The following is a 10,578-nucleotide window of genomic DNA, read 5'->3' on the forward strand; positions in this document are numbered from 1 at the left end:
AAGAACAGTAAAGCTACATAAAATATACCATTACCAGTTTACTATCTTGCAGTAAAAATGACAATATCCACTATGTCACCACAAGAACTATTAAACAGGGAAAATACATTCTTTTGAGAAAGTACAAGGGTATTTTTTCTACAACTGTTTGCTTCTACCACTGATGTGGAATGCAAAACATCCCTAAAGCAAGTTGCATCATCACCAGAATGCTTCAGAGTGGCCTCACCTCATCATAGCCCAGAATCAGGGAAAAGCACTAACTGCTGAAGGTGTACTTGACCATCATACAACTTGCTGCAGAAGAAAGAGAAAGCAGATAAAGAGGATAGACATTTCATTCAACTATCATCATCTCACAGGGCAGACCACTTCCAGCTAGGAGAGTTTAGGCAAATTTGGCACCCACAAATCCATAGGCCCTGATGAGATGCACCCACGTGCAGAGGGAGCTGGCAGATGTTATTGCTAGGCCACTCTCCATCGTCTTTGAAAGGTCACAGAGAACTGGAGACGTTCCTGAGGACTGGAAAAAAGACATGTCATTCCAGTCTTCAAAAAGGGCATGTAAGAGGACCGAGGAAACTACAGGCCAATCAGCCTCACATCCATCCCTGGAAAGCTGATGGAACAGCTCATCCTGAATGTCACCTCTAAGCAGGTGGAAGAAAGGAAGGTGATCAGGAGCAGTCAGCATGGATTCACAAGGGGAAATCCTGCTTCACCAATCTGATAGCCTTCTACGATGGAATGACTGGCTGGGTACATGAGGGGAAAGCAGTGGATGCTGCCTACACTAGTTCAAGCAAGGCTTTGACATCACCAAGGCTTTTGACACTGTTTCTCATAACTTCCTCCTAGGCAAGCTCTGGAAGTGTGGGCTAGGTGAGTGCACAGTAAGGTGGATTGAGAACTGGCTGAATGGCACAGCTCAGAGGGTTATGATCAGTGGCGCAGAGGCTGGTTGGAGGCCTGTAGCTAGTGCTGTCCCCCCGGTGTCACGACTGGGGGTCCAATCGTGTTCAACTTATCCATCAACGACCTGGAGCAACGGACAGAGTGCCTCCTCAGCAAGTTTGCTAATGATACCAAGCTGGGAGGAGTGGCTGATCCACCAGAAGGCTATGCTGCCATTCAGAGAGACACAGACAGAGTATAGAGCTGGGTGCAGAGGAACCTCATGAGGTTCAACAAGGGCAAGTGCAGAGTCCTGCATCTAGGGAGGAATAACCCCACGCACCAGTTACAGGCTGGGGGCTGACCTTCTGGAGAGCAGCTCTGCAGAGCAGGACATGGGAGTGCTGGTGGACAACAAAATAACCATGAGCCAGTAAAGTGCCCTTGTGACCAAGAAGACCAATGGTATCCTGGGAAGGGTGTTGCCAGCAGGTCAAGGGAGGTGATTCTGCCCCTCTCCTCAGCCCTAGTGAGGCCTCATCTGGAGTACTGTGTCCAGTTCTGGGCTCCCCAGTACAAGAGAGACATGGAGCTACGGGAGAGAGTCCAGTGTAGGGCTACAAAGACGATCAGAGGAACAGAGCATCTGCCCTATGAGGAAAGGCTGCAAGAGCTGGACCTGTTCAGCCTGGAGAGAAGAAGATTGAGAGGAGATCTTATCAATATCTGGAAATACCTAACGGGAGGGTGTCAAGAGGATGGGACCAGACTCTTTTCACTGGTTCCCAGCAACAGGACTTTAGACAACAGGCACAAACTGAAACCCAGGAAATTCCACCTGAATATAAGGAAAACCTTTCCTCTGAGGGTGACAGAGCACCGGCAGAGAAGGTCCAGAGAGGTTGTGGAGTCTCCTTCTCTGGAGATATTCATAACCCGCTTCGATACAATCCTGTGCAAGCTGCTCTAGGTGATCTTGCTTGAGCGGGGGGGAGGGGGGGGAGTTGGACTAGATGATCTCCAGAGGTCCCTTCCAACTTCAACCATTCTGGGATTCTGCAAGTTATGCTCTGCCTTGTATCATATGCACAACACTTGATGGCTGGCGTGCGGCAAAAAGGCTATGTCTAAAGAAGGAAAAAATAATTGCGTGCAAGATTTCAATATCTAACTTGACATTCCTGCAAAAAAAATATTACCAACCTGTTGTGTTATCTCATACCATTGCCTCATTAGTTATTTATCTTATCACAAGATAATCTGATGTGCAATCCCATTACTGGATAGCCTCACTATGAGAGAATCTCATTAACATCCTCCTGATTGTGTTCAGTTTGCCCTATGTTCTGCCTTGAAAGAATGTACTAGGATAAAAATATTATTTATTTTCTGTTTCCATGTGCCAGATAAATGGTTTAGAAGGTCTATCTCTTGAAACATGTTAAGTCTGGCATCCTCCAGGAAGTACTCAGAAACAACAGTGGTTTATCTAATTTCAACGAATTTACAAAAACATCTGAGCAGGAACAGTTTGGTGGTTTGATACTTTCTGGCCTTAAAATAGTATTTCTCAAATGACTCTGGCATTTAAAGGCATGATTATCTTTACATTTATAAATAACAGGAATAATCGGGTTCTAAAAGGAAGTTCTGCATGCTATTTTCAACTTCTAAGCTTCATACTGCTTATTCATAGCTTTAATATACAGTGATGAAAATACACAATCAGACATAATCTACTCTTCCACATTTACCATTACTGTAAAAAATACATTTCAGTCATCAGCCAAACCCAAGTGTTTTGTCTGGGAACAAATAATATCCTTTATTAGAAAACTGACAGAGTTGGGGGAAAATTTTGCACAAACAAGCTCTTTTTAAGTACTCAAACATTGATCAGTCTTCTCAAGAACATTATAAGACATCGCATACCAATTTGGGGTATTAAGCTTTATCTGGATAAATTTCACATTTGGGTACACTGAGCAATATGACAGTAAAATTGGAACTCATCGTTTAATGTGTTAATTTTTATTTTTTATAGTCTGCAGCAAGATCCTGGAAGATTTCTCAGGTAGAAGTAGCAAGGCAGTTGAACAGATTGTTGTAAGAGAATAAAGAACCTTTATCGCTGCAATATTTGATAAACAGGCTAGAAAAACACGGGTTAAGAATGACCCATACGTAACTGGTCCTGCTTTGGGGTATATGCATCTCCCTTTAAGTCTTATGAGCATAAGTAATTTTCCTTTTGTACTCATTTCTGTTTTACTTTCAGTTGAATAACTCCCAGATTGTCTTTACACTTTTGAATAGGTGCACAAATCTGGTAACAAAGCATAATAAAAATTAAAAACATGACACTAGACAAATTTACGTAAGTATCTCATCCATTAGCAAAAATCATTATCAGTATAATTTCTAGCTGAAAAAGAAACGAATACAGACAAACAGAGTGAGTTTGGCACATGCCTACTAAACAACCATGAACAACTGTTTTGTATCAACCAGCAGTGAAAATGAAGTTTTCGGTCACCTATAAGTGAGGTTATAACTAAGAGTTCAAAGATCTTCATAGGATACCTTCTTCTCATAAAAAAAAAAAGTCAGATCAATATAATCCATTTTTGAGAACTAATCAACTCAGCTCATTCTTAGTCAAATTTTAACCACGTAATAAAGCTCATAAAATCTACTACCTCAGAAGAGAAAGCATAATCCTATAAACCAAAAAATTGCAGTATGATACAAATGCCTCACCATCTCTGGTAACAACTTCAAACATATATGAAAAAGCAGAAATTACAAAATACAGTCCCTTGAATAGAGTTGCAGAAAGAACCGGGCAATTACCTAAGACCTGCCCATGTAAAGACACAGAACATTCAACACTTCATTTACTGAGGCTGAATTTCATAATTTATACATGAGGAGCGAGCAACTGTAATAGCCCTGAAAAATACAAAAAAAGTTAGCATGGTCAAAATATTTTATTAGCTCCTAAATCATATCAAGGCCAGAGCAACTACAAATAGGAAAGAAAACTGTCCATAAAAATCTATGAAACGATGCATGTTTGAAAGTATTATGTGATTGTCACCTGTTTGATATCAAACCTGCAGGTCCAACAGGAAAGCTAACAACAGTCAAAGCTTATTGTTACAGAGCTTCAGTAAATGTCATTACTGGAAAATAAGAATACACAGCCGCTCTACAAAAAATTTTCACTAGTTGATTTTATATTTTAGAAAATAAAGAATGGTCCATGGATATGAACTAAGATCAAATCCTTTCTTTGCTCTGAACTTCCTGCATGAAATGGTTAAACTACTAGGTTCTCTTTAATTCTTTCACCATCAAACACACGAGCGAGAACTCAATCATGTATAAACCTAAACAGGCATATGTTAAACAGATCACAACCCCCCAGAATTAGTCACTGGTAATAGCTTGTCTGAAATTAATGAAACTGTAACCACTTAGCCCAGTGATGAATTTAGCCTTTAGTGCTGTTTTATTTCTTCGTTTGTCAAAAGCAAGTTATTAAGGTAGCTCATTTCAGTTCTCGTTCTGTAAATAGATGCTGGCTATATGAGCTGTCACTAATAATTTGCACACACTTTTGATTAAGTCTTGGAGAGGTTTTCTGATGTGCACAGTTATCAGTTTTTCCTATTACAATTTGAACATATGTTTGTAATACTTGAACATGTAAAGAGCCATAGAGTTAATCAGTTTTAAATCAGTTTTTTGAGAAATGTCTTATTATTAAGAACACTTTAAGTAGTTTCCATTTAAAAAGCATCTTTCAGTTAAAAAAAATCCCAAACTATTTCACAAAGACTAGTAAAACTTAGCATCACTATTGTAAGAAGAAGACAATAAAACTAATGTCACTTCAAACAAACAAATCTAGATAGTTTAAATGATATCAAGACAGAAGGCCAATCACAACCTAAAGACACACTGAATGATTTGTATTTCTTTCCTGAATTAATTTTGCTGTATTTCAGTGTAATTGGTCCTCCTTGAGAAAATATAAATCCAGATAAGAAACTAAGCAGCCACCAAGTTCACAGTCGGATAAAGAGTAACTTTATATGCCAGCTATCTAAAACCCTCCTGGGATCAAATGTGTAAGCTCTGCACTATAAACCTCATTTTATTTACAAAGACAATGATAAAGGCAGATGCTAAAATATTACCGAACTTCTAAGTTCAAAATTACTTCTAAATTTCAAGACAGACGCTCCCCAATTTATTTTGCCATTAGTCAACTGTAAGACCGTAACAATAGAACGAACAACTGTCAAAATGCAATGCGCACACAACTAAAATGTTGGTGTACAGTACCAGAACATTCTACCTTCATTTAGAGGCTAAAAGCACACAAAATCTGAATTTTAACCATTAGGAAAACCCCCCAAAACATATACTACAAATGTCACTACTGTTTTATGACATATTTTTCAAGTGAGCCTAAAAATCTTCCTAGCAAATGCCCATGTTACAAAGATACACATAGTAGGATTAATTTCTTTTAATCAAAGTTATTTTTTAATTAAACTTAACTTGCCCCTTAGTGTAATATTCATTTTCCAAACAAAACAAAAGAAGAAAAATTAAATCCATCCCATAGGTGGACAAAAATAGTTTTAAAGCTCAGATTATCAGGTCATATGTTAGAAACTCAGTTCAGAGAGAAAATGGAGTAGAGTATGAGAAAAACAGTAGAAGGAACTCCGTGTTCCTAAACAATTATGTTCCTAAAAAGCAAACTTGTAACACACCAAAACTCATCTGCACAGATATCGTACATATCATTTCTCCTATATATTTTCCTTATTTTATAGGTCAGCAATACATTTTCAAAGATATTACAATAAATATATTAAGTAGATAAATAAAAAGACTAAAAAAAATTGTTTTGCATGACACACACTGGAGGAAGACAACATTACCAGACTTTCCAAGATGAAAAAGATATACATATGAAGATGGGTTGAGTGAATTTGAGAGTCAGTGTGCTGACATGTACTTAACAGAAGTTAACAAAGAGGAATTCTCTGAGAGAAGTAATCAGCAGATGCACTTATTTTAATGTCTTTTACTCATTATTATAAACAGTTTAATATGACTTCTTGCATGCACACAAAATACATTTGCAGTAAATTTAGTGCTGACGGAAGATGTCACATTGATAGCCCTAGAGACTGAGTTGCTCTGTATACACAGAACAGATACAGCACAGAGTGAGAAAGGTTGTACCCCTGCCAAAATGCCTTACAATACACAGCTTATGCAACGGTCTTCAAACTAAAAAACTCCTTAGCCTCTCCACTGAAAATATAAAAAATATTGCTGTTTAGTGTTCATTATAAGGCAGAATAGATGTTGACAATATTAATAACATCAATAGGAACAGAACTCAAGCCACCAGCTCATTCAAGAAATGTGTTTTTTTCTTCTTTTTTTTTTTGTGCTGAATGGCTCTGTTATCATCTGCGAATTTCACTGCAGCTCTTGTAACTCTACAAAGTCAGAATGTACCTGGTGTGAAATATTTATTTTTAAATACCATGTTATTATAACAGAAAAATAACTAAAGAAGGGTGGTTTAACAAAAAGTTTCTTCAAATAACTCATTTTAATGAGCATAAATATATATCTAGTACTTAGAAATAATCTCAAAAACCAACAACCTTAACAGTTCCACTTAACTGGTGCCTGAGCACTCCCCAGTTATCTGTAAAATTGATCTAGCCCTTTTTTTAAAAGGCAGTAACTCCCAATTAATCAGGTTTTCAGGGTTTCCAGTGCCAGGCTGGAAGCCTTCTATACTGTCGTATGGAGCAGGCAGGTTTCCAAGCAACCTAGGACTCTTGCTTCTCCTTTTACTAGTAGTTTGGCCAAATAACAGAAGAAAACTCCAGCCCCCTAAATCCCAGCCTCTAGCCATTTCTCACTGCTGACAGACTACACATTAAAAAAAAGCAGTAACTCAAGGTTTACAGACTAAAGTGGCTTTAATTGCAATAATGGCTGACTTCACTATAAAGAATGATTTTCCTTTAGTAGGCAGATATCCAATAAAATCATCAGGTTGCAAACTTTCTGGATCTCAAACCCGCTTAAGGCACATGATTAAATGTTACTTCAGTCCTCAGGATTTTTATTTTGCGTTATGTGCAGGGAAAGGGAAAACAAAGGAACAGGACAAATAAATGAGGCTACTCCCTGGATCGTTTTCAAAAATAATTCATTCCGGAGATTATTTCCAAAATTTTTGATTGTATTTTGCCACCTCTTGAGTGCACAATCCTTATATTTTGAAGCTCTTCCCAATCCTCCACTATTTTCCTAGGTTAGCATCCTAAGTATTATAGCAAGATGACTTCAGTAGACTGACATGTAAATTAACATGATAATTCTGTGACATTTTGCATCGCAGCAAGGCACAGAGAAGTTTCTGTTGGTTCAAGTGTATAGGAAGTGAATTAATTTTCTTCCCAGTCTCTAAGCTAAGACGCATAAGTGATTCTTTCAGCTCATTTTCCAAACATAAATTCTGTTGTAAACTTTTTTTTTAGTTACATCAGAGATGATTTTTGCTCACAGGTAAACTTTTCAATATATGCATAATTAAAAAAAAAATCATCAGTATTAAGAGTAAATTCTATGGGTAAATTTCACAATGATTTAATCGTTAAATGGAATAGAGTGAATAAAATGGAAAGATAAAGAGTTAAGTTTCAGAAACAATGAGGAACCAGCAAATTTAATCTGTGTTCTGAGCCAAACAGTAGAATCTGCCACAATAAGAAAAATTATGATCCTGCACATTTCTATTCTCATACTATTTGTTTTTTGTGCAGGAGAGTACTTCTGCTGATCACAACGTATGTACTAATGCAATTTCCCCCCTTATCTAGCTAGCTTAGCAATATTTACTATTGCTAAGTGCTTAATACATAGCAAAATAATACTAAAACACTAATGCTTAAATTTTAATTTTAAAAATAAACTCTAAATGAGGCCCTATAAAGTAAACTAAATACAAATAAATTTAGAAATGAGGAGAAGAAAAACATCTCTTTATTCATCTGTTTGACCTGAACAAATAATTAGCACTTTTGGTTCAAACATAGGCTGGAATACAATCATTTGGGTAACCTTTTTGTTTTTTAAAAAAATAAATTGTCAGTTAGAAGGAAACAATAATTTCAGAGCATCCAACAACTAACTTAAATTACAAAGACATCTCCACAAGGTAAAACTATAAATTCAAACATTTGCATGTGGCAATAGCTGGATTAAACTAGACAATCTATGCCATGTAATCAGCCGTTAACTTAAAAATAACCCCAACTTAATGTTTAAATGTCCTCGGGATACACACTGCTGTGTGCTGATGACCTCCTGCACTTTAGTTTCTAAATAAAAAAATGTACAAAACTTACATCTTCCTAAGGCTTCAACAGTTTTTCAGGGACAATGACCAGATCTGAAAGAGGTAGTTCTTCATGCATGTAAGATTCAGCACACAAATGCAGCCAGGTTCTTCTTCTAGGGGAAATAAGGAGAATGATAAATTTATCCTTGAGAGATCCACAGTTCAATACAGGCAAGTGTTATGCTAAAGTGAATGCAAATGTGAACAAAAAATGTATCATTTCTAGTCTATGAAGAATATCAGGATATGCCTCTGTGCTTTACTCAGCCAACACTCCACTGAACAGTGGAGTGCTCAATTACTCTAAGGAGCTCATTCAAAGAAAATCTGAACACTCCTGAGTGCTGTAACTGGCAATAAAATGAATTATTTTTCTAACATTTCTGTGGCCATAGCTTACTGATAAACTTTGATAAGGGATGCTAAATCAGAGCATTACTAAAAATTTTCTCAAAGAAAAACCAAGTTCTTCTTGATCTTCTAAAAGACCTAAGAGTTACTGAACTACCAGACTAATTAATTATACAGGGAAAAAAAACTATTTAAAACATAGAAGTCCAGTTTAAAAATGAATTGAGGTCTATCCCATCATCCAGCTGAACAGTCTGCCCATTTCCCTTAAGAACCAAGGAAGACTATTACAGAACTCAGTATAAAAAAAACCAGAGTATTTAAAAATAAATCACAGATATAAAGAACAGCTTCATGCAACAAGGCTTCTCCAATGTTTGTCAAATTTGACCCAGCTCCGCTTCACACTACATACAGATATAGCAGGCAGCAAATAAAAAAAAATCCATACTTTTATTTGGGTCCCAGGCTCTGTTTAAAATATATGCTAAACAAAACTGCATTTTTTTAATTTAATAAGTGGTCAAGTGCTAATTTTCCATTTTACAAATAGGGAAAAGAGACATGGGAAATTAAGAGAGTTATTCAACATCTTAAAGAGTCTGCTTCTGAGCCATTAATTTGAGGACCACCTTGTGACTGCCAGATCACTCTTATGTTTGTGTAAACTACACAAGAAGTGAGGAACAATGTTTTTTAAGATCTTCTGCCCGCCTTCCCTAGAACTCCATCACACAGTGGTCACCCATCTGCCACTGACAGTTTTAGCACCATATCACTAAAGGAAGAACTCAAGTCACTCCAGGTTTCACTGAACTTGAATATTTTTTTAATATGGCCCTGAAGTTATTTCTTATTAAGGCATCAGAGATGATTGACAGGACAGTATTAGTGCTACTGAATTACCACCTTCTGGCTTTACATCAAAAATAACTGCACCAAAGTACCAGGCAGGAACAGGCCAACAATTGATTTTGCGGCAGATTTGCTGGGGCAGGATCCTGCAACTGCTGAAGGCAGCGAGGATGATACAAAGAGCCAAGTCCCGAAGTGACTACTCAGCAGCAGACGCAAAGATCAAAGAACTCCACGAAACGCGGAGACAAACCTCAGCCTAAATAACGTAGCTTCTGGGACTCTGACAAACAAACAAACAGAAATCGCTCCACCAGCGACCAGCAAAGCATTTCTCGAGGGAAGAAGCGGTGTCTCCGCAACATGGACTTTGACACACCGGGCGGTGGTGGTGGGGAGCCTCATCCACAGAGTAAGCGCCCTTTCCCGACCCGCGCAGGCAGCTCGCTCCGGAGCGGCAGGAGCCGAGAACCTGCTCACGCACCCTCGCTTCCCGGGCCGGGCACCTCCCCCCCCCCCCCCCCCCCCCCGCCTCAAGCGCAGCCCGCCCGGTCGCCGCGCGCCCCGCGGCCGTTTAACCGCCACCGCCGCCGCGCTCGCCTCAGCCGGGCCCCGGGGAGCCCCCGCGGGCTCCGGGGCAGGTCCCCCCGCCCCGCCACCGTGCCCGCTCCGGCGGGCGCTGCGCGGGGCCAGGCGGCGGCGCCGCCGCGGGGACGGCTCCTTCCCGCCGACCGGCCGTGCCGCCCCAGCACCCTCCCCGCGCCCCAGCCTCCCCGCGACGCGGCCGGGGCGAGCGGAAGGCGGCGGCGGTGCCCGGCACCAGGGCAAACGTCTCCTCTCCAGCGCCGGCGGCGAGCCGCCACCTCAGCTCACCTCAGCTCACCTCAGCTCGTCTCGGCTGCGCTGCGGCTCAGGCGCCCGCCGGCGGCCGGGCCCCGCGGCCCGGCATCGCGTGGGCAGAGCGGGGGGGCCGCGGCGGGGGCGCGGGGGGAGGGGCGGCCTCTACGCGCCGCCGCGGCAGG

At 40.1% G+C, this 10,578-nt stretch overlaps 1 protein-coding gene across 5 annotated transcripts in view; it reads right to left on the reverse strand.

Moving 5' to 3' along the window:
• CNST (consortin, connexin sorting protein) overlaps positions 1-10,525 on the reverse strand; it is a 61,099-nt gene extending 50,574 nt beyond the window's left edge. For 3 of the 5 annotated variants that reach the window (XR_009957902.1, XM_062572115.1, XM_062572110.1), the window contains exons 1-2: positions 10,430-10,517; positions 8,358-8,463 (exon numbers count right to left, since the gene is read on the reverse strand). The gene's annotated coding sequence lies outside the window, so the exon portion shown is untranslated. Of the gene's footprint in view, positions 1-8,357; positions 8,464-9,809; positions 9,920-10,429 lie in introns of those variants that run through there. The other 2 variants (XM_062572111.1, XM_062572112.1) reach the window with 2 other exon arrangements.
• Between the last annotated feature and the right edge of the window lie 53 nt (positions 10,526-10,578).

Source organism: Rhea pennata, chromosome 3, assembly GCF_028389875.1.
Source record: "Rhea pennata isolate bPtePen1 chromosome 3, bPtePen1.pri, whole genome shotgun sequence".
Taxonomy (NCBI): Eukaryota; Metazoa; Chordata; class Aves; order Rheiformes; family Rheidae; genus Rhea; species Rhea pennata.